This window comes from Giraffa tippelskirchi, chromosome 4 (genome assembly GCF_054371585.1).
Source record: "Giraffa tippelskirchi isolate mGirTip1 chromosome 4, T2T-mGirTip1v1.2.pri, whole genome shotgun sequence".
NCBI classification, from domain to species: Eukaryota; Metazoa; Chordata; class Mammalia; order Artiodactyla; family Giraffidae; genus Giraffa; species Giraffa tippelskirchi.
The window spans coordinates 65,936,626-65,952,705 of NC_137278.1; the positions used below are offsets into that span (position 1 = coordinate 65,936,626).

At 38.6% G+C, this 16,080-nt stretch overlaps 1 protein-coding gene and 2 long non-coding RNA genes across 3 annotated transcripts in view; 1 reads left to right on the plus strand and 2 right to left on the minus strand.

Annotated features, from left to right (window-relative positions):
• The window catches only part of LOC145545346 (uncharacterized), a 140,032-nt gene extending 136,449 nt beyond the window's left edge, over positions 1-3,583 (plus strand). Inside the window, exon 7 of the long non-coding RNA XR_014082013.1 lies at positions 3,387-3,583. This is a non-coding gene — a long non-coding RNA (uncharacterized LOC145545346). The remainder of the gene's footprint in view (positions 1-3,386) is intronic.
• The window catches only part of ACYP2 (acylphosphatase 2), a 184,156-nt gene that overhangs the window by 111,747 nt on the left and 56,329 nt on the right, over positions 1-16,080 (minus strand). The gene's annotated exons all lie outside the window — the stretch shown is intronic.
• On the minus strand, positions 3,372-9,967 carry LOC145545349 (uncharacterized). The gene is made up of 2 exons (XR_014082016.1): positions 9,022-9,967; positions 3,372-7,261 (listed from the first exon to the last, which is right to left on the minus strand). It is a non-coding gene; the product is annotated as an uncharacterized LOC145545349 (long non-coding RNA).

Genomic DNA, 16,080 nt, shown 5'->3' on the forward strand with positions numbered 1-16,080 from the left:
CTCTTAAGAGTCCCTTGGACTGCAAGGAGATCCAACCAGTCCATCCTAAAAGAGATCAGTCCTGGGTGTTCATTGGAAGGACTGATGTTGAAGCTGAAACTCCAATACTTTGGCCACCTCATGCGAAGAGTTGACTCATTGGAAAAGACCCTAATGCTGGGAAGGACTGGGGGCAGGAGGAGAAGGGGACGACAGAAGATGAGATGGTTGGATGGCATCACTAACTCGATGGACATGGGTTTGGGTAAACTCCGGGAGTTAGTGATGGACAGGGAGGCATGACGTGCTGCGATTCATGGGGTCGCAAAGAGTCGGACACGACTGAGCGACTGAACTGAACTGAAGGACAAGAATGAACAGCGGTCCTCCCTGCCAAGAATGGAGGTTTCTGCCCCTTACATGGCCTATATGCTTCTCTTTGGCATTACCTCTTCAATGCTCACTAGTTCCTCCTGGTTCTTCATCTTGCCTTTGACTAAAATAGCCTCTCTGCACCCCAATGTGTTTCACAGTTTTTGAGCTCAGTTCCTGTGGGTTATTGGCAATATCCACTGTGGCCTGACAGACTTCACTCACCACACCTCCGCAGGTGTTAGGAAGAACACACTCCCTTGACCTAAAGAAGCAAAGAAACTTCATAGACATCTAACAGACTACATACCAGCTCAAACTAGGGAAACCAGCATGGACAGAACACGTGCCTTCTACCAAGGCCAAGTCAATGCAAGAAACAATAACAGTGTAAGAAGAATGTTTAAGAGGATACCCAAAGGGAATAACTACAAAAATTCTGGGAGGGGCTTAAAAAAACATGAAAGCTGGGGTTAAAATTCCAGTAGAGGAAGAAAAATGGCTAGTGATGAAAACAAAACTAGTAAACTGGAAAATGAAGTAAAGGAACTATCACATAATAAAGCAAAAAATACAAAGAAATGTAAATTATTGGTAAAAATATGAGGCATTCAAGACAGATCCAGAAAGCCTAATATGCAAATATTCAGAAAAAGCAAAAAGAACAGAAGCAATGATCAAATAGGAAAACTTCTGTGCTGAAGAAAGAACTGAATTTTCAGATCAAAGGAGTTCACCAAATGCCAGGTATTTATAATGGGGGCAGGGAGAAGACACACAATTGACAGATTATGATGAAGTTTTTGTAGTTTAAGAGTAATAATCAAGTCATAAACAGAGCGAGAGAAGACTACCCATAACGGTAAAAATAAACAGACTGCCACTGAATCTTTCATAAGCCACTCAGGAACCTGAGAGATGTATATAGGTTTTAAAGAAAAAAAGGACTGTATTCCAAGAACCCCATGTCCAGGAAAGATATAATCTATAACGCAAATGAAAAAAATGTCAGACTTATAAGGAAATTCATAAAACAAATCACTTTCTTTTTTTAAAGGAAAAAGCATTGCAAGAGTACTCTAAGCTGATTCAAGTTGATGTTTGGCAGAAATCAACACAATTCTATAAAGCAATTATCCTTCAATTAAAAAATAATTTTTTTAAAAAGATGAAAGAGTACTCTAGGTTTAATGTATTTTTTAATTTATTTATTTTTAATTGGAGGATAATTGCTTTACAATATTGTGTTGGTTTCTGCCATACACCAACATGAATTAGCCATAGGTATATGTATGTCCCCTCCCTCTTGAACCTCTCTCCCACCTCCAACCCCTTCCCACTCTTCTAGGTTGTCACAGAGCACTGGGTTTGAGTGCCCTGTGTCATACAGTAGATTTCCACTGGCCATCTAATTTTACATATGGTAATTGGAAAAGACCCTGATGCTGGGAAAGATTGAGGGCAGGAGAAGAAGGGAAAACAGAGGATGAGATGGTTGGATGGCATCACCGACTCAGTGGACATGGGTTTGGGAGGACTGCAGGAGTTGGTGATGGACAGGGAGGCCTGGCGTGCTGCAGTTCATGGGGTTGCAAAGAGTCAGACATGACTGAGTGACTGAACTAAACTGAACTGAATGTATATGTTTCAATGCTACTTTCTCAGTTCGTTCTTCTTCTTCCCCTCTGGTGTCCACAAGTCTGTTCTCTGCATCTGCATCTCCATTGCTGTCCTGCAGATAAAGGGCACCACCTGCTGCACTGCCCTGCGCTACCATCTCTCTAGATGCTATATATATGCATCAGTATATGATATTTGCTTTTCTCTTTCTTACTTCACTCTGTATCTAGGTTCATCCACCTCATTAAACTGAGTCAACTGCATTCCTTTTTATGGCTGAGTAATATTCCATTATATATATATATATGTACAACTTCTAAAATCAATGCAATACATTATATCAATAGAAAGAAGGAAAACCAAAACACCTGACCAATTCAACAGACACAGAAAAACCACTGGACAAAATCTAGCACCCTTGCATGATTAAAAACCACTTAACAAAATAGAAATAAAAAGGAGTCTTTCCAACCTTATGAGAGACATTTATAAGAAACCCATAGCTAACATTATTCTTAATGGTGAAAGACTTCCCCCTAAGATTAAGAATAAGGTGAGATATCTGCCCTCACTACTACTTCTATTCAACCTTGTACTGCAGGTTCTAGACTGGGCAGTTAGGCAAGAAACAAAAGTATAAGACACCCAGATTGATATCTCAGTTGCTGAAGAATCTGCCTGCAATGCGGGAGACCCTGGTTTAATTCCTGGGTCAGGATGATCCAATGGAGAAGGGATAGGCTACCCACTCCAGTATTCTTGGGCTTTCCTTGTGGCTCAGCTGGTGAAGAATCCACCGGCAATACGGGTGACGTGAGTTCAATCCCTGGGTTGGGAAGATTCTCTGGAGAAGGGAAAGGCTACCCACTCCAGTATTCTGGCCCAGAGAATTTCATGGACTATATAGTCCACAGGGTCGCAGAGTCAGACACGAATGAGCGACTTTCACTTTCACTTTCACTTTCAGATTGGAAAGGAAGAAGGAAAACTATCTCTATTTGCAGATGACATGATTCTGTAGATAGACAATCCTAAGAAATCCACTGAAAAACTATCAGAACCAATAATGGCTTCAGCAAGGCTGCATAATGCAAGATCAAATCCAAAAATCAATTGTATTTCTTTATATTTGGCAATGAAAAAAATCTGAAAATAAAATTAAGAAAACAACCCTATTAACAATAGAATCAAAAGGAAGAAAATACTTAGGGATAAATTTAACAGAAGAAGTGGAACACTATGCACTAAAAACTATAAAACATTGTTGAAAGAAATTAAAGAAGACCTAAATAATTGAAAAGAAATCCCATGGTTATGAATTCTAAGACTTAATATTGTTAAGATGTCAATACTCCCAAATTGATCTACAGTTTTGGAAAAATCCCTATTAAAATTTCAACTTTATTTTTTTGCAGAAATGGACAACCTGGTCTTAAAATTCATATAGAATTGCAAGGAACTACAAATAGCCAAAAACATCTTCAAAAAGAAGACTAAAGTTGGAGGTCTCACAGTTTCCCATTTCAAAACTTACTATAACCAGTAATCGAAACTGTGTGGTACTGGCATATGAACAAATTATGGATCAATAGACTAGAACTGAGGGTTCAAATATGTGTCTATGTGTGAGCGTGTGTGAGTGTAAAGTCGCTCAGTCGTGTCCGACTCTTTGCGACCCCATGGACTGTAACCCACCAGGCTCCTCTCCATGGAATTTTTCAGGCAAGAGTACTGGAGTGGGTTGCCATTTCCTTCTCCAGGGGATCTTCCCTGACCCAGGGATTGTACCTGGGTCTCCCGCATCGCAGGCAGACACTTTACCATCTGAGCCACTATGGAAGCCCCATGTGTCTATGTACCCATAGTGAACTGATTTTCTACAAGGGTATCAAGATTATTCAATGGGGAAAGAATAGTCTCTTTAACAAATGTTGCTGGGAAAACTGAATACCTAAGTGCAAAAGGATAAAGTTGGATCCCTAACCTTATACCACATGTAAAAAATAACTCAAAGTGAATCAAACACCTAAATATAAGAGCTCTTAACATATAAATGCTTAGAAAAAAATAGGTGTAAATTTTCATGACTTTGGTTTAAGCAAGATTTCTAATATGTGACAATAAGAGCATGAGCAGCAACAGAAACATGAACATCATCAAAATAAAAGAATATAGTGCTACAAAGACACCATCAAGAAAAGGAATCCATAGAAGGGGAGAAAATATTTGCAAATTCTATATCTGATGGGGTCTAATATGCAGAATGTAAAAAAAAAAAAAAAGAACTCTTACAACTCAACAATTAAAAAGACAAATAACCTAAATGTTTTAAAGACAGTCAAAAGATTTGGACAGAAATTTCTCCCAGGGTATATACAAATAGCTAAACACATGAAAGATGTTCAACATCATTAATCATTGGGGAAAAGCAAATCAAAACCAAATGAGATATCACCACATGCTCACTAGGATGCTGAAATTAAAAAGACTATAGTAAGCATTAGTGAGGTTGTGGAGAAAAACTCTCATGTACTGCTTTGTAAGATGGTACAGTCACTTTGGGAAACAGTTTGGCTACTCTTCAAAAAGTTCAACATAGAGTTGCCAGAGGACCCAGAAATTTTTAGAGAACTAAAAACATGTCCACATGAAACTATGTCATGAATGTTCATAACAACATTATTCATAATAGCCAAGAAGTGGGGACAATCTAAATGTCCAAGAACTGATGAATGGGTAAACAAAATGTGGTGTATTCATATGATGGAATATTATTCAGTCATAGAAAAGAATGAAGTATTCATACATGCCACAACGTGGATAAATCTTGGAAAACATTATGCTAAGTGAAATAAGTCAGTCACGAAGGACCACATATTGTAAGATATCATTTATATGAACAGGCAAATCTATAGACAGAAAGTAGGTTAGCAGTTGTCAGAAGTTGAGGGTACAAGAGAAGGGGGAGTGACATATATAATGGATATAAGGATTCTTTATGGGGTGATGAAAATATTCTGCAAAAAGATAATGGTTATACAATATTGTAAATATACTAAAAACCACTAAATTGTCCTCTGTAAATGGCAGAAGAGGACATCAGATTTGAAGCACAAAAAAGGATTCCATTCATAGTTGCTGGCTTAAAGACAGAGAGGGCCACAAGGCTCCTGAGAGTTGAGAGTTAACCCCAGAAAATAGCCAGCAAGTAAGCAGAAACCTGGGCTTCCCTGGTGGCTCAGACAGTAAACAATCTGTTTACAATGCAGGAGACCAGGGTTCAATCCCTGGGTTGGGAAGATCCATTGGAGAAGGGAATAGCAACCCACTTCAGTATTCGTGCCTGGAGAATTCCATGGACAGAGGAGCCTGGCAGTCTACAGTCCATGGGGTCAGGGAGTTGGACACGACTGAGTGACTAACATAGACACACAGAGAAGCAGAAACCTCAGTCCTACAACCACAAACTGAATTCTGTCAACAACTCAAAAGTGCTTGGAGGTGGGTTTTTCACCAGTGCCTTCAGGTGAGAACTCAGCCCATTCAACATCTTGTTTTCAGTTTTATTTTACCCCAGTCAGAAAATCCAGCAATCACTGAATGGAGCTCCTAAGAAATCGCTTTAAAGGCAGATGACTCAGTGAGGAAGCAGGTCTCTTTCCCTTCTTTCGTCTTGCTGCCTGGACTGTGGATGCTAAAGCTGGAGCTGTGGAAGCCACCCTGCAGCTATGAGGAGACATAGAGCATGAAGTCTGGATCCTTTTGACTAAAGAACTGCCACGGGAGCCTTAACTGTATCCTCAGGACATCTCTTACATAAGAGAAAAACAAATCTGTGTTTTCTTTCAGCCAGTATTACTTGAGTTTTCTGTAACATACAGCTAAACCTATTCCTAACACTTACTCAAGAAATAAAATCTATGAACCACACGAAAGATGACTAAATGTCAAGGAAGATGTATGTTAGAAGCACTGAAGGAACTGACAATAGCAACATTCCCAAAGGAACTAAGAAAGCTAACAGAAGAGAAATGCCAACTTGTAGAGTGATGCACACACTATTTTTGAAAATAAAAACCTGCCCCTGAAAATTTAATTAAAAACAAGCGAGTTATATAGTTTAGCCATCGAGTTTTGAGGTCTCTCGTCTGATTTAGTTTGAGGAGGTCCCCAAAATAAATAAATGCATGTGGTTCTTTTTTCCTGCTTCCACTTGAATATTCATTATCAGAAAGCAAAAAACCTAAAATGGCTTTTAGAGTTTTCATTAGTGATACTGACTGAATATTTATACTTTAAGTAACATCACAGTCAAATGATCACCTACTGCATGGATAGCATTTTAATTAGGTGTAAAGGCATATAAAAGAAGAAGATAATTCATTCCTAACCCAAACAGTTTTCATATCTAACTAGGGACTGAGTCCTTAACCTGTGGAATCTGATTCTATCCCAGTAGATAGTGTTAGAATTGAGCTGAATTGTCAGACACCCTGCTGGTGTCTTTTCACTATTATACAGTGTTCCCCAAGGAAAATGCTGATGGGGTGAAGGATAATCTGTCTTCAGGATTACATATCATGCCTATTTAAAAGCCTGATTTTCAAATCTTTTTGAACATAGTACAAATAAAATCAAATGAATGAATTATTTTACTCTATAATTTAAAACAAATTAAGTCAACCATAAATCACAGTATTTCTATTTTCTCCCAATTCATAATGTCAACTACTTTCTAACATAGTATTACTTATCACTTGCAAATACAAAGAGAATATCCTAATTACAAAACACATAAATTGCTGCCATTATTCCACTAGAATGGGCTTTTTGTGTGATAATAGTTGTCAATTTATTCCAGACTACCTTCCAGAAAATATTGTAGGTTAAAAAATATAAGGTTGATTTTTATCATTAGTATAAATCCACATAATTATTAAATGAAAATTTGACCTTTTAAGCAAAACAAGAACACACCTGAAAGAAAGCAAACAGAAAGAAAAGTTTTGTTTTACCTTGAGCACTAATTGTGACTGTGTGCCAGGTTCAGGAATTATGTACATGATTCAGACTCATGGTGGAGTCAGCCCTGGGAGTTCATCCCAGTTCTACCACCTACAAGTGATGCCTGTCTCAAAAAGTTTCTTCACCCTCCCTACACTTTAGTTTCCTCAACAGTTAAACTTTAATAACCACCATTTTATAGAGTTCAGTTCAGTTCAGTTCAGTTTAGTTGCTTAGTCGTGTCCGACTCTTTGCGACCCCATGAATCGCAGCATGCCAGGCCTCTCTGTCCATCACCAACTCCTGGAGTTTACCCAAACCCACGTCCATTGAGTCAGTGATGCCATCCAACCATCTCATCCTCTGTCGTCCCCTTCTCCTCCTGCCCCCAATTCTACCCAGCATTAGGGTCTTTTCCAATGAGTCAACTCTTCGCATGAGGTGGCCAAAGTATTGGAGTTTCAGCTTCAACATCAGTCCTTTCAATGAACACCCAGGATTGATCTCCTTTAGGATGGATTGATTGGATCTCCTTGCAGTCCAAGGGACTCTCAAGAGCCTTCTCCAACACCACAGTTCAAAAGCATCAATTCTGCAGCGCTCAGCCTTCTTCACCGTCCAACTCTCACATCCATACATGTTTATAGAGTTAGGCTTGGAATTAAATGAGATAATAACTGTATTAATGTTTTAACAAATACATAAGCATTCAGCAAATGGTACCTATTATTTCTACAGCTCCAACACTTTGGCCACCTGAATCAAAGAGCCCACTCATTGGAAAAGACCCTGATGCTGGGAAAGACTGAAGGCAAAAGGAGAGGGGGCGGCAGAGAATGAGATGGTTAGAGAGCATCACCAACTCAATGGACATGAGTTTGCACAAACTCCAGGAGACAGGGGAGGACAGAGGAGCCTGGCATGTTGCAGTCCACGGCATTGCAAAGAGCCGCACATGACTTTGCGATGGAACAACAACAACAAAAATTATCTTCTATGTTATAATAAAGCTTAATGTGCATTATTTGATAAATGGAGAATGTAGACCTCATTTTCTTTAAAGGACAGCAAAGACCTCAATAGATTAAAACCTAAAATAAGTCCTTCAACCTGAAACCAAGTGTAGGTTATGGGAAAGGCTTTTTGTTTTCATGCCTAAGTCATATCCCTAATACTTTTATTCATAATATGGCCTAGTAATTGAAACCTAGATTTTTTCTTCCATTTAAAAAAAAATATTGTAAATCTCCATTTTTTTAAATAATAGGCAAATACAATGAATACAGTGGCAGCAAGGGTTATTTTTTTTATTAATAACAAAACTTCCCAGGTTTTTGCTGGAGTTAGAACCTTATATCAATAAAACTGGGTATGTTATCTACATTTTCATTTGGAGCCATGCTCAGATTTTTGGATTTCACCAGAGCAGTAATATTTTTAAAATTTTGAGAAGCACCATAAGGTTGACAACATTTTATATTTCAGAAATATTTTAATTAAATAGAGATAGCAAGGATATTTTTAAAGAGAGCAATAAAAACAGGAATACTTGTATATTTTTGAGATTAATTGTTTGTCTGTTGCTTCATTTGCTATTATTTTCTCCCATTCTGAAGCAACTCCTGCAGCTGAATTCCAGAAAAATAAACGACCCAATCAAAAAATGGGCCAAAGAACTAAACAGACATTTCTCCAAAGAAGACATACAGATGGCTAACAAACACATGAAAAGATGCTCAACATCACTAATTATCAGAGAAATGCAAATCAAAACCACAATGAGGTACCATTTCACGCCAGTCAGAATGGCTGCTATCCAAAAGTCTACAAGCAATAAATGCTGGAGAGGGTGTGGAGAAAAGGGAACCCTCTTACACTGTTGGTGGGAATGCAAACTAGTACAGCCACTATGGAGAACAGTGTGGAGATTCCTTAAAACACTGGGAATAGAACTGCCATATGACCCAGCAATCCCACTGCTGGGCATACACACCGAGGAAACCAGAATTGAAAGAGACACGTGTACCCCAATGTTCATCGCAGCACTGTTTACAATAGCCAGGACATGGAAGCAACCTAGATGTCCATCAGCAGACAAATGGATAAGGAAGCTGTGGTACATATACACAATGGAATATTACTCAGCCATTAAAAAGAATACATTTGAATCAGTTCTATTTAGATGGATGAAACTGGAGCCCATTATACAGAGTGAAGTAAGCCAGAAAGAAAAACACCAATACAGTATACTAATGCATATGTATGGAATTTGAAAGATGGTAACGATAACCCTATATGTGAGACAGAATAAGAGACACAGATGCATAGAACAGTCTTATGGACACTGAGGGAGAAGGTGAGGGTGGGATGTTCTGAGAGAACAGCATTGACACATGTATATTATCATATGTGAAACAGAACACCATTCCAGGTTCGATGCATGAGACAAATGCTCAGGGCTGGGGCAATGGGATGACCCAGAGGGATGGGATGGGGAGGGAGGTGGGAGGGGGGTTCAGGATGGGGAACACATGTAAACCCATGGCTGATTCATGTCAATGTATGGCAAAAACCACTACAATATTGTAAAGTAATTAGCCCCCAACTAAAATAAATAAATTTATTTAAAAAAATAAAATAAAATAAAAACAGGAATACTAGGGAAAATTTTAAACTATAATCTCCTATCTAAAGCATTTAATTAAAGAAAGAATAGTTTGACACTTTAAGAGGAAAAACATACTTTCAGGTTAAGAAAAAATATTCTTTCCCAAACAAGAATAGCTGGCCTCCCTATACTGATTTATATAGGCTCTGTGTGTTTATGCTAATTTGCCTCATTTCTCCAAGGATTAGTTCTTGAATTTAAATTTGGGAATCTTCAATTCAAGTACTAACAAGATTTGACAAATTTAAGATCTTGTGTCTTTAACTGCACATGCCAGATACTATTAGCCAGAACGATTCCCAGCTCTCCTTGGAACCTACATTCTAGTGGGTAGAGATCAATATCAAACAAATTAACAAACATGTTCAGATATTGATTGGTGCTAAGAAGAAAAATGAAGCCGCTTAAGACACAAGAGACAGAGCAGAAGGAAATGTATTCAGAGAAATCTTCAACTAGGGCACATCCAAGTAGAGATTTTAATAAAATAAGGGAGTGAGTCATTTGGAAACCTGTGGGAATAGTGATGGTTAATAGTCATAAAGCATTTTCTCCTTTGTCAGTCAGTATCCTAACTGCTTTACACAGGTAAACTCATTTAATCCTCTTAACAATTGCATACAGGTACTATTATGATCCCTATTTTATAGATAAGGAAATTGAGGCTCAGAGAATTAAGGTAACTTGTGTAAGTCACACAGCTAGTAAATAGAAGGGTTGAATTGGGAACTCAGAGAGTCTGACTCCAAAATTTTGCTCTTAACCATCATCACTATACTCTGCCTCTCAGGAACACTAGGGGCAAAGACCCTAAGGTGATAATGCATGTGTTTGGCATGCCCCCGAAACAGCAAGAACCCAGTGTGGCTGGAGTTGGGGGGAACAAGAGAGACTGAAACACATCAGATCAGAGAGATGGTGGTACGGTGGAAAAGGGGACCAGTTTACGTGGGACCTTGAAGTACATCATAAGGACTTTGGGTCTTATTCTGAGTGAGATGAGCAGTCACTGAACCATTTTGAGCAGAGAAGAATCAAGACCCAACCTGTGTCTTATAAGGATCACTTTGGCTGCTATGCAGAAAGGAGACTGTATTGACTGTGCTGTGCTGTGCTTAGTCGCTCAGTTGTGTCCGACTCTTTTGTGACCCCATGGACTGTCGCCCGCCAGGCTTCTCTGTCCACGGGGATTCTCCACGCAAGAATTCTGGAGTGCGTTGCCATGCCCTCCTCCAGGGGATCTTCCCAACCCAGAGATGGAGCCCAGGTGTCCCACATTGCAGGTGGATTCTGTAGTGTCTGAGCCACCAGGTGAGCCCAACTATACTGGGGACACAGATGAAAGCAGGAGCCAAGTCTGACGGCTCTGCAATAATCCCAAAAGATAAGTGGTGGTTTGGGCTCATGTGATCATTTCGGGGGGGGGGGGATTATGGATCTATTTTGAAAGAAGAAGAGAATTTAGTGATGGATAGGAGATGGGAAGAGAAAGAAACAGAGGAGTCATGGATGACCAAGGTTGTGACCTGAGCAAGTAACTGTAAGAAAGGGGCTGGCGTTGCTTGTATAGGAAATACTGGCTAAGGAACAGGTTAAAGTGAATATGCTGATTCAGGAGGTCAGAGTGGAGCCTGAGAATCTGCACTTTTAACATGTTCCCAGCTGATGTGGATGCTGCTGTCCACGGACCACACTTGTGAACAACAAGGCTCTACACTTTGCTTTGTTAAACAATTTCTTCCTGATTTTAGGAAAAAAAAAGTTCATCTTAAAAATATGAAAATGACCATAAAATAATTCTATACCCAGATATACTGTTAATATTTAGATATACATCTTTCCAGGTTTTTTGATATGTTTACATGTTTATGTACATAATAGGAAATATTATTTTACAAAACGAAAATCCCATTGTATCCTACCACTTGCTTTTTAAATATAATGAACACCTCCCAGTTTCCTTAAACATTTTAAACTATTATTTCAATCACATCAAAACATATAAACTAAAAATATTTAACTTTATTGAGTTTCTGTGCCAGACTGTTTCTTGCTTTATAGCTCCCATCCCTAGTAATGGTGAATGGAAAATGTTACTTTTTAAAATAAGTGACATTTTAAAAAGAGGCAATTAAATATTTTCAAAATATTTTAAAGACTGTGTTTTGGGTAAACATGCTATCATTTTAAGGTTCAAACTCTATTGGGACTGTGCTTCTCTCTTCCAAAAAGCTCCCTTCCCATTCCTTTTGCCCCCAAGATGGCGCCTGACTGCAAGGCAGAGTGTGTCCTATGCTGGTGACAGAGGTGGAGAGCCTCTGGTCCAAGGGTGGCCCTGTGGGTCCTCACTAGCCTCCACTGAGGTGCCCCTTGACCCTCTGGCTCACCAGGCAGTACTGCTTGCTGTGAAGCAGCTGGTTGAAGGACTAGGTGGGCACATGGCAGGCCTTGGACCTTGCCTGTTGTCTCTGGTCTTTGGCTTTCTCATCCTTCCTCAGGTCTCTAGCAAGTTACTTATTCCCTCAGCTTTTCTGCAGCCAGCCCCCGTCCAGACTTGTGTGCTCAGGTTGTGGGCCCCCAAGGCACATCTCAAGCCTGCCACCCAAACATCTCCCTCCAGCCCTGCATTCCTAGGATTTGGGCTGCATCAGGGAAGTCCAGTACCATTCCTGTGCTCCCGGATACTCCATGTCCTGCTTTGAGGTTTTTAACAAGAGGGCAATAGACTCTCCCCATCTGAACCCCTGTTCCTCTCTGTATCCAGTGTGACCTGAAAGGCTTCCTTCCTTCCTCCTTCCCTCAGATGAGAAGAGCACCTACATTAGATCAAGTGCTCTCCTACGTACTTTCCGGCTTAGGGTAAAATTATTCACTCAGACTGCTATGTTTTTCTCCTAAAACAAAGAGGTGGTTTTGGAAATTAGAAACAAAGGCTGACTTTAAGATGGTTCCCTATGGATTAAAGAGCAATAATTTGAAATTTAAATAGCCCCTTCATCTTCCTTCTCCCATGGTGTAGTATCTCAAAAATATTATTTGGTTATATGATTTTTAATGAGTGAACAATATTTCATTATACAGATACTATAATTTAATCCTCTATGATTGAACACTACAATTAATTGGAATTTTCTCCATTAAAAATAACTTGCTTATACATAAATCTAAGCACATCTAATTATTTCCTAGGTGTATATTCCTATAAGTGGAATTACAGACTGAAAGGAAAAGGTATGATCACTTTCAAGGTCTTTTTTGCTACATACTTCTAGTTTCTCTTCCAGAAATATTTATACCAATTCTCAAAGCAAACTGTAGTGGCTGAGAGAGGCTATATCTCCACATACTTCCCATACTAGATATTATCATTCTTTTTTTCTCCCCCTCTTTCAAAATTGAGTTGAATTTCACATAAAATCAATCATTTGAAAGTGAACAATTCAGTGGCACTTAGAATATTCACAACATTGTGCTGGTATTCTATTTAATCTTTGCCAATTTGATAGTTGAAAAAGCTTCTCTCTTTAAATTAAATTTGTTTACTAGGGATATGAAACATTTTGCATATATTTGCTAATCAATGCCTTTTATTTTTTGTGAACTACCTGGCTATTTTTTTCTATTTGTATTTGGGGGTGCTGTGTTTTATGCATATATTTAATATTTATTATATATACTTACAACATATATAATGCAACTATATTGACAATTTACCTTTTGACCATAAATTTTGTTTATGCTGTCCCTTAGCATATAAACTTTTAAAAGTTTAATGTTCTTCCTTCCTTTCAGTTTAAACTAGCTTAAGCAGGAAAGAAAGTTTACTGGGTTATATAACTGGGACGTCCTAGGCAATACTGCCCTTAGGCCTCAGCAAAAGGCCCCCAGCCCTGGGCTCATATCCTATAGTGCTCCCACATATAAAAAGACAAATAGATTTATTGCATAATGAAAGAGTAGCCTCTGCTACTCAGGATATGGCACTTTAGTACTGCAAATGCAACCTGTAATGTTGAACATTCACTCTCATGACTAACATTGTTAAGGTCCCTGCAATGTTTCTCTGTATTTCTTGCCCTGTGTCCTCAAGAAATGATTATTTGAAAATACTGTACCACTGTGACCTTGGAGACAGACCCTGATCCTAATTAAGAATAATTTCATTGAAAACAAACTTATGGTTACCAAAGGGAAAGGGGGAAAGGGATAAATTAGGAATTTTGGATTAATAGATACACACTACAATATATAAAATAGATAACAACAAGGACCTACTGTATAGAAGGGAACTATGCTCAATATCTTGTAATAACATATAATGGAAAAAAATTTAAAAAGAATATGTATAACTGAACCACTGTGCTATACACCTGAAACACAACATTATAAATCAAATACAAGATTAAATTTCCAAAGGATTAAATTTTAAATCTTCAAATTTAAGTCGTTTTTTTAAAAAGTTTTTAAATTTATTTTTAATTGGAGGATAACTGCTTTACAATATTGTACTGGTTTCTGCCATATATCAACTTGAATCAGCCATAGTTTTAGTAAAATTTGGTATTAATTATAATGGTAGTTCATCATTTTAAAGATGTCAGAAAATAAGCAGCATTTTTGAAAATATTTGATAACATTTAGTCTTTCAAATTTTTGCAATTACTTTAACTTACATTTTTGCTAAAATATATTCAAATTAGGTATATTTTTAAATTCTCTTTATAAATTTTAAAATATTTCAGATTACTACTGTGAATAAAGCAAAAATTAAGTGAATAACTTGATTATAATACTATTAGTGATTTTGCTGAAATGGAAGAAGGGGAAATAAATTTTAAGGAATGAATTATGACATTATTCTACATTACCACTTATCCTAAAATTCTGGCCCATCCTCAGAATGCCCAGGTTTATATGGTAAAACTCAACATACAGTGTTCCCTGGTGGTCCAGTGGCTAAGGTCCTGGTGCTCCCAGTGCAGGGAGCCCAGGTTTGATCTCTAGTCAGGAAACTAGATCCCACATGCCGCAACTAAGAGTTCCCATGCCACAACTAAAGATGCTGCATGTGCAACTAACACCTGGCACAGCCAAATAAATAAGTAAAAATAAATATTCTTGAAAAGAAAGAATAAAATTCAACATACAAACATAGAGTTTCTGGACCTCCACTCTTACTCTTACCCAGACCCTGTAATAATTAGGGGAGGACCTGATCCTTAGTTTATGTAGCCTATTCATGGGTGGATCCAGGGATTAAATGACATTGTCAAGGTAGGATGTCTTCTGACAGTCCAGTCATATCCCAGGCCAGTAGAAAGTGGGCATCTTTCTCTCAGTGTTTGTTATTAATCCTGCTTGGACCACCTGCTCATCTCCCAGACGAACCATGGTACTCATGCAAGTGGGGCCATGATTATACCAACAGCCTCTCAGCTGCTGCTCTGTATCTGGAAGCTGGGGGCTCATGGAGTGGGAAACAGGTGATTTCTTAAAGATGCTGGCAGTTAAAATTAAGTCCATCACATTGGAACCTAAGGTAGGTACTTAATTTTGCAAATTCATTTTATGGCATCCCTCTTATCAAACTCGCTTACTAATTCTAACAGCTTTTCTGTTGGTTTTCTAGGTAGATAATGTCATAAAATATAAATAATGATAATCTGTCTCCTGCTTTACAAGATTTTATTTTGCTTTTATTATATTGCCTCAAACTCTCAAAGCAGGGTTCAGTGGTGGTGATGGCAAATCAATTCAGTCGCTCAGTCGTGTCCGACTCTTTGCGACCCCATGGACTGCAGCACGCCCAGCTTCCCTGTCCATCACCAACTCCCAGAGCCTACTCAAACTCATATCCATCACGTCGGTGATATCCCTACCTTATTCCTAACCAGAACTGGATTTGCCTTTAGCATTTCAGCATTAAATATTTTGATGTTTTCTTAAAGATATTCTTTGCTCTTTCCATGTGGGGGTCTTTCCAGAACTTTATGGCCAGGTCCACCTGCCAAGTTTTGGGGATCCTGGGTCTGTACCAGTGTGGGCCCTGCTACTGTATATAAATAATAAACCAAGAAAAAAGAAACAACTCCCAAACTGGATAAACAAACTGCTCTAAGTTGAGTCACTGCTAGTCATGTAAATATGCATGACTAAATCTCTACTCTACTCCTCCAAACCAAAAGCAATCCAAAAGAAAGGCTGTCCAAACACCAAACAGAGGTCATAAGTCTCTTATTCTAGTTTTCTGCTTCCTTTGTTACTGTTAGTAGAGGAAAAGTAGAATTTCTTTAACAGACACATAAATAAGCATTTGGGGGGACTTCCCTGGTGGTCCAGTGGCTAAGACTGTGCACTCCCACTACAGGGGGCCCAGGTTCCATCTCTGGTCAGGGAACTAGATCCCACATGCCACAACTAAGAGTTTGCATGCTGCA